The sequence below is a fragment of the Coregonus clupeaformis genome, unplaced genomic scaffold (assembly GCF_020615455.1).
Source record: "Coregonus clupeaformis isolate EN_2021a unplaced genomic scaffold, ASM2061545v1 scaf0457, whole genome shotgun sequence".
In the NCBI taxonomy this organism is placed as follows: domain Eukaryota; kingdom Metazoa; phylum Chordata; class Actinopteri; order Salmoniformes; family Salmonidae; genus Coregonus; species Coregonus clupeaformis.
The window spans coordinates 187,337-207,797 of NW_025533912.1; the positions used below are offsets into that span (position 1 = coordinate 187,337).

The window sequence follows — 20,461 nt, forward strand, 5'->3', positions numbered from 1 at the left end:
CATTCTATAACGCTCCCTTTGATTTGGAATTTACTCCCATCCAGAGAGCTAGTGCATTCATCTCATGATAGCCAGGAGAGACAACCACATCACAGTGGTATTCCAACCATGTATCACAAGCATAATACAATGCAAAATACAATATAAAAATACATCTGAAAAAAATCTGTCTCGTCAAATCAAATTTTATTTGTCACATACACGTGTTTAGCAGATGTTATTGCAGGTGTAGTGAAATGCTTGTGCTTCTAGCTCCGACAGTGCAGTGATATCTAACAATTTCACAACATATACCCAATACACACAAATCTAAGCAAGGAATGGATTTTAAGAATATATAGTTGAAGTCAGAAGTTTACATACACCTTAGCCAACTACATTTAAACTCAGTTTTTTACAATTCCTGACATTTGATCCTAGTAAAAATTCCCTGTCTTAGGTCAGTTAGGATCAACACCTTATTTTAAGAATGGGAAATGTCAGAATAATAGTAGAGAATGATTTCTTTCATCAGATTCCCAGTGGGTCAGAAGTTTACATACACTCAATTAGTATTTGGTAGCATTGCCTTTAAATTGTTTAACTTGGGTCAAACGTGTCGGGTAGCCTTCCACAAGCTTCCCACAATAAGTTGGGTGAATTTTGGCCCATTCCTCCTGACAGAGCTGGTGTAACTGAGTCAGGTTTGTAGGCCTCCTTGCTCGCACACGCTTTTTCAGTTCAGCCCACAAATGTTCTATAGGATTGAGGTAAGGGCTTTGTGATGGCCACTCCAATACCTTGACTTTGTTGTCCTTAAGCCATTTTGCCACAACTTTGGAAGTATGCTTGGGGTCATTGTCAATTTGGAAGACCTATTTGCGACCAAGCTTTAACTTCCTGACTGTTGTCTTGAGATGTTGCTTCAATATATCCACATAATTTTCCTTCCTCATGATGCCATCTATTTTGTGAAGTGCACCAGTCCCTCCTGCAGCAACGCACCCCCACAGCATGATGCTGCCACCCCCGTGCTTCACGGTTGGGATGGTGTTCTTCGGCTTGCAAGCATACACCCTTTTTCCTCCAAACATAACGATGGTCATTATGGCCAAACAGTTCTATTTTTGTTTCATCAGACCAGAGGACATTTCTCCAAAAAGTACAATCTTTGTTCACATGTGCAGTTGCAAACTGTAGTCTGGCTTTTTTATGGCGGTTTTGGAGTAGTTGCTTCTTCCTTGCTGAGTGGCCTTTCAGGTTATGTTGATATATGACTTGTTTTACTGTGGATATAGATACTTTTGTACCTGTTTCCTCCAGCATCTTCACAAGGTCCTTTGCTGTTGTTCTGGGATTGATTTGCACTTTTCGCACCAAAGTACGTTCATCTCTTGGAGACAGAACGCGTCTCCTTCCTGAGCGGTATGACAGCTGTGTGGTCCCATGGTGTTTATACTTGTGTACTATTGTTTGTACAGATGAACGTGGTACCTTCAGGCATTTGGAAATTGCTCCCAAGGATGAACCAGACAATTTTTTTTCTGAGGTCTTGGCTGATTTCTTTTGATTTTCCCATGATGTCAAGCAAAGAGGCATTGAGTTTGAAGGTAGGCCTTGAAATACATCCACAGGTACACCTCCAATGGACTCAAAATGATGTCAATTAGCCTATCAGAAGCTTCTAAAGCCATGACATCATTTTCTGGAAATGTCCAAGCTGTTTAAAGGCATAGTCAATTAGTGTATGTAAACTTCTGACCCACTGGAATTGTGAGACAGTGAATAAGTGAAATAATCTGTCTGTAAACAATTTTTGGAAAATGTCCTTGTGTCATGCACTAAGTAGATGTCCTGACTGACTTGCCAAAACTATAGTTTGTTAAAAAGAAATGTGTGGAATGGTTGAAAAACTAGTTTTAATGACTCCAACATAAGTGTATGTAAACCTCCGACTTCAACTGTATATATATGGACAACCAATGACAGAGCGACATTGACTAAGATACAGTAGAATATTATAGAATACAGTATATACATATGAAATGTGTAAAATGCTTCACAACATCAGCTGAGCTAAAAGTTCCTGTTGTTATTTTTGTAATGTGCCATAAGGTTTATTTTATTTTATGTTTTTTTGAATCTGGTTTTATTGCTAGTTTGAGTTACCTGGCAGAGAGTTCCATGTAGTCATGGCTCTATTTAACACTGTGAGTTACCTGGCAGAGAGTTCCATGTAGTCATGGCTCTATTTAATACTGTGAGTTACCTGGCAGAGAGTTCCATGTAGTCATGGCTCTATTTAATACTGTGAGTTACCTGGCAGAGAGTTCCATGTAGTCATGGCTCTATTTAATACTGTGAGTTACCTGGCAGAGAGTTCCATGTAGTCATGGCTCTATTTAATACTGTGAGTTACCTGGCAGAGAGTTCCATGTAGTCATGGCTCTATTTAATACTGTGAGTTACCTGGCAGAGAGTTCCATGTAGTCATGGCTCTATTTAATACTGTGAGTTACCTGGCAGAGAGTTCCATGTAGTCATGGCTCTATTTAATACTGTGAGTTACCTGGCAGAGAGTTCCATGTAGTCATGGCTCTATTTAATACTGTGAGTTACCTGGCAGAGAGTTCCATGTAGTCATGGCTCTATTTAATACTGTGAGTTACCTGGCAGAGAGTTCCATGTAGCCATGGCTCTATTTAATACTGTGAGTTACCTGGCAGAGAGTTCCATGTAGTCATGGCTCTATTTAATACTGTGAGTTACCTGGCAGAGAGTTCCATGTAGTCATGGCTCTATTTAATACTGTGAGTTACCTGGCAGAGAGTTCCATGTAGTCATGGCTCTATTTAATACTGTGAGTTACCTGGCAGAGAGTTCCATGTAGTCATGGCTCTATTTAATACTGTGAGTTACCTGGCAGAGAGTTCCATGTAGTCATGGCTCTATTTAATACTGTGAGTTACCTGGCAGAGAGTTCCATGTAGTCATGGCTCTATTTAATACTGTGAGTTACCTGGCAGAGAGTTCCATGTAGTCATGGCTCTATTTAATACTGTGAGTTACCTGGCAGAGAGTTCCATGTAGTCATGGCTCTATTTAATACTGTGAGTTACCTGGCAGAGAGTTCCATGTAGTCATGGCTCTATTTAATACTGTGAGTTACCTGGCAGAGAGTTCCATGTAGTCATGGCTCTATTTAATACTGTGAGTTACCTGGCAGAGAGTTCCATGTAGTCATGGCTCTATTTAATACTGTGAGTTACCTGGCAGAGAGTTCCATGTAGTCATGGCTCTATTTAATACTGTGAGTTACCTGGCAGAGAGTTCCATGTAGTCATGGCTCTATTTAATACTGTGAGTTACCTGGCAGAGAGTTCCATGTAGTCATGGCTCTATTTAATACTGTGAGTTACCTGGCAGAGAGTTCCATGTAGTCATGGCTCTATTTAATACTGTGAGTTACCTGGCAGAGAGTTCCATGTAGTCATGGCTCTATTTAATACTGTGAGTTACCTGGCAGAGAGTTCCATGTAGTCATGGCTCTATTTAATACTGTGAGTTACCTGGCAGAGAGTTCCATGTAGTCATGGCTCTATTTAATACTGTGTGTTTCCCAGGGTCTGTTCTGAATGGTGACCACAGCCCTTCCAACAATACATTTAAAACGTGTTTGACTGTGTTTTTTCCCACCCTGCTGAATGTATCCAATGTTCCATATCAAATGTGTGTCCTATTATGACACATCTGGCAGTTTCTTCTCTCCATGTTTCTTGGCCTAGTATCATTTTTTACAAAAATCTGTGTTTTTTGTTCATTACCATCGTACTAGTGCAACTACCATAGCATTTTCCTGCCGTGGTAGTGACCCAAAAAACATCATAGTACCATGGAATGTTGTTGTTCATTTTTCCACCATGGTGCATTTTTGTAAGAGCTGTCCTTCACATCGGAGTGCCAATGCTGTCTCTTTGTTGTCCTACTGGGAGAATGTGAATGAGATAACATTTGGTTCATATATAGACACTAACTATTTTATTTAAAACAGTTTGTTTCATTTAATTATACACAAGAAGATGTTGCCCAGAACAAATTAATGTACAAACAGTATTTTTCATTACATTTTTGTCATTTAGCAGATGCTCTTATCCAGAGCAACTTACAGGACCAATTAGGGTTAATTGCCTTGATCAAGGGCACAACGACATATTTTTCACCTAATTGGCTCGTGATTCAAACCAGCGACCTTTCAGTTACTGACCCAACACTCTTAACCGCTAGGCTACCTGCCGCCAGATCAATTAACTTCAATAAAGTTATCCAAATAAATTCATAATCAATGAATAAAATAATGAATCTAGTTTTAAAAGACAATTTAATGACCACAAGTAGTCAATTCATAGCCTGTTTATCATTAAACAAAAGTTGTTTAGTAATATAAAATAATCCACCCAAACTAATGCTGAAAACTGATAATCACACCATCTTTATCTGATATACAGTGCATTCCTAAAGTATTCAGACCCCTTGACTTTTTCCACATTTTGTTACGTTACAGCCTTATTCTAAAATTGATTACATATTTTTTTCCCTCATCAATCTACACACAATACCCCATAATGACAAAGAAAAAACAGTATTTTTTGCAAATATAGAAGAAAAAAACTTTAAATATTACATTTACATAAGTATTCAGACCCTTTACTCAGTACTTTGTTGAAGCACCTTTGGCAGCGATTACAGCCTTGAGTCTTCTTGGGTATGACGCTACAAGCTTGACACACCTGTATTTGAGGAGTTTCTCCCATTCTTCTCTGCAGATCCTCTCAAGCTCTGTCAAGTTGGATGGGGAGCGTCACTGCACAGCTATTTTCAGGTCTCTCCAGAGATGTTCACTCTGGTTTTCATCAGGGATCTCTCTGTACTTTGCTCCGTTTATCTTTCCCTTGATCCTGACTAGTCTCCCAGTCACTGCCACTGAAAAACATCCCTACAGCATGATGCTGCCACCACCATGCTCTGACATGCACTGTCAACTGTGGGACCTTATATAGACAGGTGTGTGCCTTTCCAAATCATGTCCAATCAATAGAATTGACCACAGATTGACTCCAATCAGGTTGTAGAAACATCTCCAGGATGATTAATGGAAACAGGTTGGGCTCAATTTCCAGTCTTATAGCAAATGGTCTGAATACTGTAAATAGGGTAGTTCAGGTTTTTATTTTTAATACATTTGCTAAAAATTCTAAAAAAGGCTGTTGTGTGTAGATTGATGAGGAAAATGTTTTATTTCATCAATAATATAATAAGGCTGTAACCTAACAAAATGTGGAAGAAGTCGAGGGGTCTGAATACTTTCCAAAGGCACTGAGTGTACAAAACATTAGGAACACCTTCCTAATATTGAGTTGCATCCCCCTTTGTCCTCAGAACAGCCTCAATTCGTCGGGGCATGGGCTCTCCAAGGTTTGTAGAGCGTTCCACAGGGATGCTGGCCCATGTTGACTGCAATGCTTCCCACAGTTGTGTCAAGTTGAGTGGTAGTGGATTTCTACTCCGAATAGCTCATTCCATCTCCTCCCACAGATGCACAATTGGATTGAGATCTGGTGCCTCGGAAGGCCACTGCAGTAACCTGAATTTACTGTCATGTTTGTGGAACCATTCCTGGACAAGCCTTGTTGCATGGGGCATAATCCTGCTGAAAACATCTATTTGCAGATGGATACACTGCTGCCATGAAGGGATGCACCTGATTGGTAACGATGTTTAGATATCCTGTGGCATTCAAACGTTGCACCACTTATATCAAGGGGCCCAATGTGTGCCATGAAAACACACCCCACTCCACCACCACCAGCCTGCAATGCTGACACACGGCATGGATGCATGTACTCGTGGTTTCCTCCATACCTTAGTCCTCCCATCAGCATGAAACAGCAGGAACCGGGATTCATCAGACCAGGCAATGTTTTTCTAATTCTCCAGTGTCCAGTGTTTTCATTCCTTAGCCCACTGCAACTGCAGTTTCTTGTTTTCTGCTGAAAGCTAATGGGGATCCATAATAAATACACCACAACTACATCATTAAGGATCATAGCTTTCACCTGGGTTCACCTGGTCAGTCTATGTCATGGAAAGAGCAGGTGTCCTTAATGTTTTGTACACTCAGTGTGTTGTGTCTAATAGATCATTCCCACAGAAAACTGCAGAGGGAAGCAGTACCACCCAGTCAACCATCAGACTCCATTGTGAGACGCCTCACAGAGGATATTCAACCCTAAGGGCAAATCCAAGGTCATCTCAATATCTTTACAGTAGAAGCTAACAAAACACACCAAAACTGACAAGGTGCACACTGATCAGTAAAGTAAAGAGATGCTAACATTCTACAATGCTCTGCACAGTTCTCTCACAGTGAGAAAAAATAGGATTACAATAGTGTTCTACGCTTTCTTCATTTGATCCAATCCACTACCACTTCTTATGTATACGTTGGTGTGTTTTTAAATTGCCCAATCTGTAGAATCTCATCTCACAGTCAGTGCAGTGATAAGTCTCTCCAGTGTGTAACCGTTGGTGTGTTTTTACGTTGCCCAATTGGGAGAAACTCTTGCCATATTAAGAACAGAAGTAAGGATTCTCTCCTGTGTGTGTTCTCTGATGAACTGTTAGCTGAGATGATGTCGTGAAGCATTTTACACAATCAGAGCAGGAGTAAGGCTTCTCTCCTGTGTGTTTTCTCTGATGAACTTTTAGCTCAGTTGATGTTGTGAAGCATTTTACACAGTCAGAGCAGGAGTAAGGCTTTTCTCCTGTATGTATACGTTCATGTTTTTTTAAGTGGCCTAGTTGAGAGAAACTCTTCCCACAATCAGAGCAGGAGTAAGGCTTCTCTCCTGTGTGTGTTCTCTGATGAAGTTTTAGCTCAGTTGATATTGTGAAGCATTTTCCACAGTCAGAGCAGGAGTAAGGCTTCTCTCCTGTGTGCACTCTCTGATGAGTTGTAAGAGCCCCTGCTGTTGTGAAGCTCTTACCACAGGCAAAGCAGGAGTAAGGCTTCTCTCCTGTGTGTATACGTTCATGTGTTTTTAAGTTGCCCAGTCGAGAGAAACTCTTCCCACATTCAGAGCAGGAGTAAGGCTTCTCTCCTGTGTGTGTTCTCTGATGAATTTTTAGATCAGTTGATGATGTGAAGCATTTCACACAGTCAGAGCAGGAGTAAGGCTTCTCTCCTGTGTGTATACGTTCATGTTGTTTTAAGTGGCCCAATTGAGAGAAACTTGCCCCACAGTCAGAGCAGGAGTAAGGCTTCACTCCTGTGTGTGTTCTCTGATGAACTGTTAGCTTAGATGATGTTGTGAAGCATTTTACACAGTCAGAGCAGGAGTAAGGCTTTTCTCCTGTATGTATACGTTCATGTTGTTTTAAGGTGCCCAGTTGTGAGAAACTTGCCCCACAGTCAGAGCAGAAGTAAGGCTTCTCTCCTGTGTGTATCCGTTGGTGTGATTTTAACTTGTCATGTACAGAGAACCTCTGGCCACAGTCAGAGCAGAAGTAAGGCTTCTCTCCGGTATGTATACGTTTATGAATTTTTAAGCTGCCTAGTCGAGAGAAACTCGTCCCACAGTCAGAGCAGGAGTAAGGCTTCTCTCCTGTGTGCACTCTCTGATGAACTGTCAGAGCCTGTGATGTAGTGAAGCTCTTCCCACAGTCAGTGCAGGAATACAGATTCTCTCCTGTGTGTATTTTTAGGTGTAGTTTTAGCTTTGATAGAATTGGGAAAATCTCCTCACAATGTGGGCAGTGGTGAGACCTCTTAGCTCTGCGATCTTCCTGCTGTTGCTCTCTGGATGTAGAGAATGTCTCAACGTCACCTGTGTGAAAAGCATTTTAAAAAAGTCAATTGGTGTGATATGCACTGAGTGTACAAAACATTATGAACTCTTTCCAGGACATATAATGACCAGGTGAGAGCTATGATCTCTCATTGATGCCACTTGTTAAATCCACTTCAGATCAGTGTCGATGAAGGGGAGGAGACAGATTAATGAAGGGCTTTTAAGCCTTGAGACAATTGAGACATGGATTGTGTATGTGTGCCATTCAGAGGGTGAATGGTGTGTTTTAATCAAATCAAATACAAAAGCTGAAGAATATACGCACATTCAAATCAAATCAAATCAAATTTTATTGGTCACATGCGCCGAATACAACAGGTGCAGACATTACAGTGAAATGCTTACTTACAGCCCTTAACCAACAGTGCATTTATTTTAAACAAAAAAAGTAAGGATAAAACAACAACAAAAAAAGTGTTGAGAAAAAAAAGAGCAGAAGTAAAAATAAAGTGACAGTAGGGAGGCTATATATACAGGGGGGTACCGTTGCAGAGTCAATGTGCGGGGGCACCGGCTAGTTGAGGTAGTTGAGGTAGTATGTACATGTGGGTAGAGTTAAAGTGACTATGCATACATACTTAGCAGAGTAGCAGCAGCGTAAAAAGGATGGGGTGGGGGGGCAGTGCAAATAGTCCGGGTAGCCATGATTAGCTGTTCAGGAGTCTTATGGCTTGGGGGTAGAAGCTGTTGAGAAGTCTTTTGGACCTAGACTTGGCACTCCGGTACCGCTTGCCGTGCGGTAGCAGAGAGAACAGTCTATGACTAGGGTGGCTGGAGTCTTTGACAATTTTGAGGGCCTTCTGTAGTGCCTTGCGGTCGGAGGCCAAGCAGTTGCCATACCAGGCGGTGATGCAACCAGTCAGGATGCTCTCGATGGTGCAGCTGTAGAATTTTTTGAGGATCTGAGGACCCATGCCAAATCTTTTTAGTCTCCTGAGGGGGAATAGGCTTTGTCGTGCCCTCTTCACGACTGTCTTGGTGTGTTTGGACCATGATAGTTCGTTGGTGATGTGGACACCAAGGAACTTGAAGCTCTCAACCTGTTCCACTACAGCCCCGTCGATGAGAATAGGGGCGTGCTCAGTCCTCTTTTTTTTCCTGTAGTCCACAATCATCTCCTTTGTCTTGGTCACGTTGAGGGAGAGGTTGTTGTCCTGGCACCACACGGCCAGATCTCTGACCTCCTCCCTATAGGCTGTCTCATCGTTGTCGGTGATCAGGCCTACCACTGTTGTGTCGTCGGCAAACTTAATGATGGTGTTGGAGTCGTGCCTGGCCATGCAGTCATGGGTGAACAGAGAGTACAGGAGGGGACTGAGCACGCACCCCTGAGGGGCCCCCGTGTTGAGGATCAGTGTGGCAGATGTGTTGTTACCTACCCTTACCACCTGGGGGCGGCCCGTCAGGAAGTCCAGGATCCAGTTGCAGAGGGAGGTGTTTAGTCCCAGGATCCTTAGCTTAGTGATGAGCTTAGAGGGCACTATGGTGTTGAATGCTGAGCTGTAGTCAATGAATAGCATTCTCACGTAGGTGTTCCTCTTGTCCAGGTGGGAAAGGGCAGTGTGGAGTGCGATAGAGATTGCATCATCTGTGGATCTGTTGGGGCGGTATGCAAATTGGAGTGGGTCTAGGGTTTCTGGGATTATGCTGTTGATGTGAGCCATGACCAGTCTTTCAAAGCACTTCATGGCTACAGACGTCAGTGCTACGGGTCGGTAGTCATTTAGGCAGGTTATCTTAGAGTTCTTGGGCACGGGGACTATGGTGGTCTGCTTGAAACATGTTGGTATTACAGACTCAGTCAGGGACATGTTGAAAATGTCAGTGAAGACACTTGCCAGTTGGTCAGCACATGCTCGGAGTACACGTCCTGGTAATCCGTCTGGCCCTGCGGCCTTGTGAATGTTGACCTGCTTAAAAGTCTTACTCACATCGGCTACGGAGAGCGTGATCACATAGTCATCCGGAACAGCTGGTGCTCTCATTCAGGTAATCAAATCCACCATATGCACTGAGCTTTTCTGACAGGTTGAAGCGCACTAAATACTAAATAAATGATAAGCGTACAAGAGAGTCTGTTGTAACGTTTTATTGTTAAGTCTTTATTACAGCAAAGACTAAAAACAGTTACATTGATTCGTGAATACAATTTCCTAAATGGAACGGTTTATTTATTGTTTACGCTAATGAATCAAGAGTTGCTTTGTTATTTTAAAACCAAAAATGATTGATTGCATTTCAATGACTTGCATGGTGTGTGATGACATGAACAAATTAATGATTGATACAGTTGCCTATATACAGTGTGCAAGAGTATTCCAAGATAAATATACAACACAGGGAATTAACGATCAATGGAAACAGTTGTTTTTCAGTTCAACATCTGTTTAGTATCTATGTAGGGGTTCCAGTCCGGGACTCATAGCTACATGTGGCAAGTTCGCATTGGTCCAAATGGTCTATACATTGAGCCTGAAATGGGATACTTGGTATTTGGCCATTGGACCAATGTTATTGCAAGGAATTCTAATTGGTCAACCATAGGCAAGGCTTGGGTATAAACTACATCCTGTCTCTTTGTTCAGTGGGAAAACACTGAGGACAGGGAAGAATAAACATCTACAATCTACTTTCAAGCATAACAATGATTGGGTCTCTTTGAATAAATATATTTTTCTCCCCCTGATTTGCTTTGGGGTCTGTGTTATTGAAGAATAACATCAACTGCTAACAAGTGCATTCGGAAAGTATTCAGACCCCCTTGACTTTTTACACATTTCGTTACGTTGCAGCCGTTTCGTTACGTTTTTTTTTTATATATATAATCCTCAGCAATCTAAACAAAATACCACATAATGACATCGCAAAAACAGGTTTTTAGAAAATGTTGCTAATATATTAAAAATTAAATAGAACTACCCTATTTACAGTATTCAGACCCTTTGCTATAAGACTGTAAATTGAGCAATCGGGGGAGAAGGGCCTTGGTCAGGGAGGTGGCCAAGACCACGATGGTCACTGACAGAGCTCTAGAGATCCTCTGGAGATGGGAGAACCTTCCAGAAGGATAAACATCTCTGCAGCACTCCAGCAATCAGGCCTTTATGGTAGAGTGGCCAGACGGAAGCCAATTGTCAGTAAAAGGCACATGACTGCCCGCTTGGAGTTTGCCAAAAGGCACCTAAAGACTCTCAGACCATGAGAAACAAGATTCTCTGGTTGGATGAAACCAAGATTGAACTCTTTGGCCTGAATGCCAAGCACCACGTCTGGAGGAAACCTGGCACCATCCCAACAGTGAAGCATGGTGGTGGCAGTATCATGCTGTCGGGATGTTTTTCAGCGTCAGGGACTGAGAGACTAGTCAGGATCGAGGCAAAGATGAACTGAGCATAGTACAGAGAGAGATCCTTGATAAAAAAACCTGCTCCTGAGCGCTCAGGACCTCAGACTGGGGCAAAGATTCACCTTCCAACAGGACAACGACCCTAAGCACACAGACAAGACAAAGCAGGAGTGTCTTCGGTACAAGTCTCTGAATGTCCTTGAGCGGCCCAGCCAGAGCCCGGACTTGAACCCAATCGAACATCTCTGGAGAAACCTGAAAATAGCTGTGCAGCAGCACTCCCCATCCAACCTGACAGAGCTTGAGAGGATCTGCAGAGAAGAATGGGAGAAACTCTCCAAATACAGATGTGCCAAGGTTGTAGCATCATACCCAAGAAGATTCAATGATGTAATCGCTGTCAAAGGTCTGAATACTTATGTAAATGTGATATTTCCATTTTTTATTATTTAGCTAAAATGTCTAAAAACCTGTCAAGGGGAAGTGCAGAAATATTCTGTTCTTAAGGAAGGAGGCAAAGGACAACAGTCTAGTTTCAGTTCCTGATAAGGCAGGCCAGTTGCGGAACTAGGGAGGAGCAAGGAATCCGGCTCGAGGTCATGTCAACAGATGAAGTGAGAAGAAACCTCTGGGAGGGGGGCCAGAGGGGCCCACCACAACGACCCTCCTACTACAGTCCTATCTCACACGCATACACTTTCACGCCCACGAAGGTTCTAGCATCAGGCAGGGCTATGACTACACCAGTGAGAAGAACCAATTAAGTTCCTGACTAGCATCAGAGATGTATTGACCCCGTCTAGTAGGAGGTTATAAATATATATGTGCTTGTGTAATCATGCTTTGTCTTTGCAGCTGTTTGACCCTGTGGGTGAATAAACTTAGTTTGAGCTTTCCTAGATGTCCGTTTTAGTTTGTTCAGAACCTAACAGAATGCTTCATAATGAAAAAGGTTCATTATGAAATTATCTAACGGGCTAAATTATGAACGCGATGTGCTTTATCTATTACCTAGTGCACAAGTTGACTACAGGTCTTTATTTAAATAGTACTAATATTCAAAGCCCAAAAAACATCACTAAGCAGAATACTAACAAAATGCTAACGAGTACTAAGGAAACATCATAGAGAATGCTAACTAAATGCTAACGAGTACTAAGGAAACATCATAGAGAACGCTAACTAAATGCTAACGAGTGCATTGCTAACATTTTGTACAGTTGCTGACCTCAACTATACAAGTAACTCAAACGCTTCTCACAGTTTGCTGCACGCACAAACCTAATATTATCCAGCAAGGCTCTTGATCCAGGAGGGGATTCTCTGCTGTTAGCAAGGCTCTTGATCCAGGAGGGGATTTCTCTGCTGTTAGCAAGGCTCTTGATCCAGGAGGGGATTCTCTGCTGTTAGCAAGGCTCTTGATCCAGGAGGGGATTCTCTGCTGTTAGCAAGGCTCTTGATCCAGGAGGGGATTCTCTGCTGTTAGCAAGGCTCTTGATCCAGGAGGGGATTCTCTGCTGTTAGCAAGGCTCTTGATCCAGGAGGGGATTTCTCTGCTGTTACCAAGCGAATGCTTGATTTCGGAAGAAGCTATCCACTTAGCTAGATAGCTAACTAACTACTAAATTAGCAAACCAAATGGTCAACTGCAGAGCATTTCGCACAATGTAGACTGTTACCTTAATAGTTATAAGATATCTAGCTGGCAAACATTTAGTTGTGAATTCCATACTGTAATTAGATCCCCTGGCGCATGCTGCAGGACAGAGAGTGACTCACAAGGCTCCGGTCTCTTCTCGTTGACTGGGGACTACCGTAAGCTACATAATAATGGGACGTAATGTTCTTTATCTCATAACGTATTGCACAAGTTGACTGCAGGTATTTACTTAAAAAGTAGCTACAAATATTCAAATGAATAAATAAAAACTTCAAAATAAATAGTTTCAACTGTACTGAAAACCCATCCAGTGTCTTTCTCCAAATATCCTGGTATCCAGTATAGTATATGAGGTGTTGCTTTATCTGTTTTTGAAAGCAGATTTGCTGTTTATTTGAGCAATATGAGATGGAACGGAGTTCCATGTAATAGCAGCTCTATATAATACTGTACACATTCTTGAATTTGTTCTGGATTTGGGGACTGTGAAAAGACCCCTGGTGGCATGTCTGGTGGGGTAAGTGTGTGTGTCAGAGCTGTGTGTAAGTTGATTATGAAAACAATTTGGCATGCATTGGCCATCTGATGACAATGAAGGGCAAGACGTGCCGCTCTGTTCTGGGCCAGCTGCAGCTTAAATAGGTATTTTTATGTATTTATTTTTATGGAGGGGTAGATCAGCTTTAATATTGCAGATAGATTGTAACTTCCATCAATCTAATTGTCTGTATCACTTCCAATCCCCCATTTTTTTCACATACATATATATACAATGGGGGAAAAAAGTATTTAGTCAGCCACCAATTGTGCAAGTTCTCCCACTTAAATATATGAGAGAGGCCTGTAATTTTCATCATAGGTACACGTCAACTATGACAGACAAAATGATGAGAAAAAAATCCAGAAAATCACATTGTAGGATTTTTTATGAATTTATTTGCAAATTATGGTGGAAAATAAGTATTTGGTCAATAACAAAAGTTTCTCAATACTTTGTTATATACCCTTTGTTGGCAATGACACAGGTCAAACGTTTTCTGTAAGTCTTCACAAGTTTTTCACACACTGTTGCTGGTATTTTGGCCCATTCCTCCATGCAGATCTCCTCTAGAGCAGTGATGTTTTGGGGCTGTCGCTGGGCAACACGGACTTTCAACTCCCTCCAAAGATTTTCTATGGGGTAGAGATCTGGAGACTGGCTAGGCCACTCCAGGACCTTGAAATGCTTCTTACGAAGCCACTCCTTTGTTGCCCGGGCGGTGTGTTTGGGATCATTGTCATGCTGAAAGACCCAGCCACGTTTCATCTTCAATGCCCTTGCTGATGGAAGGAGGTTTTCACTCAAAATCTCACGATACATGGCCCCATTCATTCTTTCCTTTACACGGATCAGTCGTCCTGGTCCCTTTGCAGAAAAACAGCCCCAAAGCATGATGTTTCCTCCCTCATGCTTCACAGTAGGTATGGTGTTCTTTGGATGCAACTCAGCATTGTTTGTCCTCCAAACACGACGAGTTAAGTTTTTACCAAAATGTTATATTTTGGTTTCATCTGACATTCTCCCAATCCTCTTCTGGATCATCCAAATGCACTAGCAAACTTCAGACGGGCCTGGACATGTACTAGCTTAAGCAGGGGGCCATGTCTGGCACTGCAGGATTTGAGTCCCTGGCGGCGTAGTATGTTACTGATGGTAGGCTTTATTACTTTGGTCCCAGCTCTCTGGAGGTCATTCACTAGGTCCCCCCGTGTGGTTCTGGGATTTTTGCTCACCGTTCTTGTGATCATTTTGACCCCACGGGGTGAGATCTTGCGTGGAGTCCCAGATCGAGGGAGATTATCAGTGGTCTTGTATGTCTTCCATTTCTTAATAATTGCTCCCACAGTTGATTTCTTCAAACCAAGCTGCTTACCTATTGCAGATTCAGTCTTGCCAGCCTGGTGCAGGTCTACAATTTTGTTTCTGGTGTCCATTGACAGCTCTTTGGTCTTGGCCATAGTGGAGTTTGGAGTGTGACTGTTTGAGGTTGTGGACAGGTGTCTTTTATGCTGATAACAAGTTCAAACAGGTGCCATTAATACAGGTAACGAGTGGAGGACAGAGGAGCCTCTTAAAGAAGAAGTTACAGGTCTGTGAGAGCCAGAAATCTTTATTGTTTGTAGGTGACCAAATACTTATTTTCCACCATAATTTGCAAATAAATTCATTAAAAATCCTACAATGTGATTTTCTGGAAAAAAAATTCTCAATTTGTCTGTCATAGTTGACGTGTACCTATGATGAAAATTACAGGCCTCTCTCATCTTTTTAAGTGGGAGAACTTGCACAATTGGTAGCTGACTAAATACTTTGTTTCCCCACTGTATATGTTTTGACCATGACAGTTTACAATCAAAGGTAATGCCAAGTAATTTAGTCTCCTCAACTTGTTCAACAACCACACCATTCATTACCAGATTCAGCTGAGGTCTAGAACTTAGCAAATGATTTGTACCAAATACAATGCTCTTAGTTTTAGATGTTCAGGGTCAGTTTATTACTGGCCACCCATTCCAAAACAGACTATACTGGCGTCATCCATGCAAGTCTCAGTAGCATGAAATAACATCTACCTTCTCATTGAAACAGTTCATCATGAAACAGTTCTACTGCAACATTTCATGCACAGTGGGAAGTTGGAATGAACCTGCTCTTACCATGAGAAACAGATTTCCCAATCTTCTCTTCCTCTTCTTCATCTTTAATGTTGACATTCAGCTCCAGTGTTTGACTGCAGTCTTCCAGCTTCACTGATGCCATCTCTGGTACCTGCGGTGCAAACTGGACTCGACTGTCAATCAGGACCCAGTGACTGTAGGTTTGGACTCAGTGTGGAAGGAGAGAGGCAGGCTGGGTTTGTCCTCACTGTTGATGTTACAGGCCTCAGACTTAATCCTAGTCGGCCTGTAGTAATAAAGAGAAACAGACAACAGTCTTGACAGGTCTGGAACTTTCTTTATCCTCAAAAAATATATTATATTTCTTCTTGTTCAATTACCTAATTTCAACAGATCAGGTAGCTAATCAATGACAAAACAACATTCATTCACATTAGACAAGTGCACAAATATTACACAAAGCAACTGCAGAAATGAACAAATGACTCAAAAACTATTTAGAGCTATTTTCCTTAATAACCTTATCTTCACTGTAAAAAAACAAAAACCAATTGTATTTCCCGTTCACACCATAATAACAATTATAAAGATAGAAACAACTGAACGTGTCTGAATATATGGAAAAAGGGGAGGGGTCTGAATACTTCCGAATGCACTGTAAGGAATTGGCAACTCGTTCTCATTCTGAGAAATAAGGTAGGCCACTTGATTTCAACATCTGAACAAAGTGGACAGGCTAACATGCTTTTCAAACAGTTGGAGACAGACAAAATGGTGTGTTCATAACAACTCAACTGTTCAACCTTGTTAGCAAACAGATCCAAGTTGGCTAATCTTGAAATAGCTGGTTAATCACTAGCACGTGAGCTTGAGAGATTGTTGATGAGACCTGTGTTCATTGTCTATAGCCTAATGCCTGCTACAATAAATTAGTAAATTTGTAACAAAAAATTGCATTTTCATAGACCAACTTGAAAGCCAGATCAGTGATTATTGCCAACAAAAAAAAGCAGGTTAAACTATTTGTATAAAATAATACAATAATTAGTGGGTCTTATTGGTTGTGGATGGCTTATATTTAGCCTAGGTATAACTTCACAAGCCCTGAATTCATTAGATTATAGCTGACTGTTTGAAATGCAGTGTATTTGACCTTTAATTGTACAAGCTTACTTAGAGAAAAACAAAATCGAGATATATCCTGAATCGCCCATAAGTTTAAAAAAACTCAAGATACAGCTGTATGATTTGTAGTCCATATAGCCCTGCCATAACAGAGTACATTAGAGTAGAATCCAATACAGTACGTTATACTGTCCTATACTCTGTACTGTTGTACTGTACTGAACTAAACTTCTCTTTCCTGTACTCTGCTGTACTGTACTTTCCAATCTTGTGAAACAGTAGCTATGTTTCCAATAACTTGTCCAGTGCTTTGTTTCTCGACATTAAGAAAAAGTTTGCATAGAAAATAGATACGACAATTGCCATCCAGGGTGTGTTTCCATGTAACTATCCTGTGTCGATAAAAACAGCTGGACGTAATGACTCACCCTGTACCGTCAAAATTATTTGGCAATCATTTATTTAAAAAGCACTGTTTCAATCCTCACTTCTCAGAATAAAGAAACTTTGACAAAAGAAAAATCCACCCGTCCAACGATTAAAAATGTTTTCGAGCTTTAGAACATTTCTCCTATATCTGCCGTCTCCATTACACGTCGCAAAGATTATTTTAGCAACATTGCTTTTGTCGAATGCAGCTGGGTCAATGGAAACCTGGCTAATGTCTGAGTGATTGGTTCAGATTTGGTCTGGTCTAATGTTTGACCCAATGGTTGGGCCAAGTCAGTTAAGAACAAATTCTTATTTACAATGACGGCCTACCCCGGACGAAGCTGGGCCAATTGATTGGGACTCCAATCACAGCCGGATAATGATACAGCCTGGAATCAAACCAGGCTCTGTAGTGCCAGATGCAGTGCCTTAGACCGCTGCGCCACTCAGGAGCCCTGTGACTAATCATTTTGGCTATTTACGCTCTGAAAAGGCCTATCAGCAACTTTAAAAGGAGTTATCCTGAGCCTATTTGCAATGAGAAACAATGCATTTGCACAGCGGGAAATGCAGAAGTATTTAATTTTTTGCTATGATCATCTCGTCAAAAATGTACAGAGACAAACTTGAAACCATTGATTATCATGACAATTTAGCTGACAGGGTTAAACTCCCGGACAACAGTGGTTTCAGAGTCCTGCAATAGAGTGAAGACCAGTGGCGGCTGGCCGATAGAGGGCGCTAGGGCGCCGCCCCCTTAAATAAAATTATTTCTTTTTAAAAATAAAAAAATAAAAATAATAATAATAATAATAAAAACATCAGTATGTCAATATTTGTGTGTTTGAAATATGGAATGCACACAGTAATATGTGTAAGATATGATAGAAAATCATATTCGCAACCTTTCCTCTGCCTGTCAAACGCCTCGTCAGCTCTGGGCGATACAGAAAGTGCCCAGAGGAGGCGGGTCTACGTAGCAGTTAAGCCAATTGCTAATTTAAGATATGAATGTATGACATAAAATGTAGCTAATCAGCGATTTTAATTCGAATCCAAGGAGGGCGATTATTTTATCGCCCCAAGCTCGCCCCTGATAAAATAAGGACCGGGCTCCAGTGGCGCCATTTTTACTAGACGACAATGGCGAACGCAAGCATTACTCCTCCAAGACCCAACCCTAACTCGGTGAAATCTCTCCTCCAAGATCCGTTTGAGAGGAGAACTTTGTCAGAGAAAGTTCGGGTGAAAGAGCTGGGCCCAGATCAACCTGACCTCTCAATCAGACAGCAGGCTAGCGAGAAAGGGAAGCAGTATATGCGCGGCTTCTCCCGTAGCTGGTACACCAGGAAGGCTTGGCTAGCTGGGTGCACTGATGCTAATGCTTTATTTTGCTTTCCGTGCTTGCTTTTTAAAACGACGGGGTCAGATTCAGCATGGACAGGTACCGGAGTGAGGGATATGAAGCACCTGTCAGAGAAGGTAAAGAAACATGAGAACACCAGGGCACACATGGACAACTCTGTAAAGCTAGCTGTATTAGGAAGGGTGAACATTGCTACGCAGCTGGATGACGGCCACAGGATTGCGGTGAGGAAACACAATGAGGAGGTGGATAAAAACAGGCACATTCTATCCAAAATTATCGATTGTGTGAAGTTCTGTGGGGCTTTTGAGTTGGCCTTGCGTGGGCACGAGGAGACTGACTCCTCGGACAACCCCGGCATTTTCCGGGGCTTAGTGGATTTTGTTGCCTCCCTCGACAGTGTGCTGGAGGAGCACCTGAAGACAGCTACCGTTTTTAAGGGCACGTCAAAGACGATACAGAACGAGCTGTTGGACTGTATGTTGTCAGTGCTTAAGGATTACATCCTGGAGGAAGTAAAGAGTGCTGATTTTATCGCCATTCAAGCTGACGAGACGACTGACGTTTCCACCCACTGCCAGTTGGTGCTTGTGATACGCTACATCGATGCTAAAAGTAACGTCCAAGAGCGTTTTTTCGAGTTCATTTTGATCGAGAACGCAACCGCCGACACCATCGCTACAGCGCTGCTGGAGAGGCTCAGCACCATACTCTCACATGGACAAAAGGCCAAACTTATTGCCCAGGCTTACGACGGAGCAAGTGTGATGAGGGGAGCCACCGGCGGAGTGCAGCGTAAAATAGTGGATGTGTACGAAAATGCGCACTACGTCCACTGCTATGCACATCAGCTGAACCTCATCATGCAGCAGGCTACTTCACGCATCCCCAGGATCGGCACTTTCTTTTTCCGACCTTGCAGGATTTTCTGCTTTCTTCTCCAGGTCTCCCAAGCGAACCACCGTGCTTGACGAAGTGATTGCGCATAGACTCCCCAGAGCCTCTACAACACGGTGGAACTTCCACAGTCGCGCTGTAAACACTGTGTACGAGTACAGGGATGACCTCCTAACGTGTTTCCAGACCATCAGAGACTCTGGGAACTTTGATGCCCCGACTGTCAGAGAGGCGGGGGGCTTTGTGAGGATGCTCGAAGACGAGGCTTTCTGTTTTTTCCTGGCACTGTTCCACAAGATCATGCCAAATGTGGACATGCTTTTCAGCCAGCTGCAGAAGAGGAACATCGACCCTGTCTTCATTAAAGCAATTGTCCAGAGGTTCACAGAAAGCATGCTAACAATCAGGTAAATAACTATATTTACTATTGGCTGATAAAGATGCTGTTAGAAAGATGAATAGTTCACTTACAACAGTTTAAAAGCCTAAATGTGTCTGGTCATCAAAGTGAGTGATTATCATAGAGCCGTCACAATTATATTTGTTTTAGTATTTTAAAAGGAAAGAGAAGACATTTACATTACATTTTAGTCATTTAGCAGACGCTCTTATCCAGAGCGACTTACAGTTAAGAGTGCATACATTTTTTTCATACTGGCCCCCGTGGGAAACGAACCCACAACCCTGGCGTTGCAAGCGCCATGCTCTACCAACTGAGCTACACGGGACCACATTAGTTTTGGCAAGATCTGAAAAAAGAAGTTGGTGGAGTGCAACCCTCAAACATTGAAGAATTACAGCAGTTTGCTGCTGAAGAATGGGCCAAATTGCCAGCAGAAAAGGTGCAGCAAGCTTATTGATGTCTACAATAAGCATATGTTGGCAGCTATCTTGGCCAAAAGCTGTGCAACCAAGTACTAGCTCCAGGGTGCCAATAATTTAGTCCATGACATTTGTCTATATTTTCTAAATTACAATTGTAAACTTAAGTTTACAGAAATATAATTAAAGGTGTGGAGACCCATTTTTTCCTCTCAAATTTCAACTGATTTTAGAAGAAATAGGGAATTATTTAAGAAAAGCCCAAGGGT

At 42.1% G+C, this 20,461-nt stretch overlaps 1 pseudogene; it reads right to left on the bottom strand.

Annotated features, from left to right (window-relative positions):
* Nucleotides 1-6,525: 6,525 nt before the first annotated feature.
* LOC121555511 lies at nucleotides 6,526-7,740 on the bottom strand (annotated as a pseudogene).
* Between the last annotated feature and the right edge of the window lie 12,721 nt (nucleotides 7,741-20,461).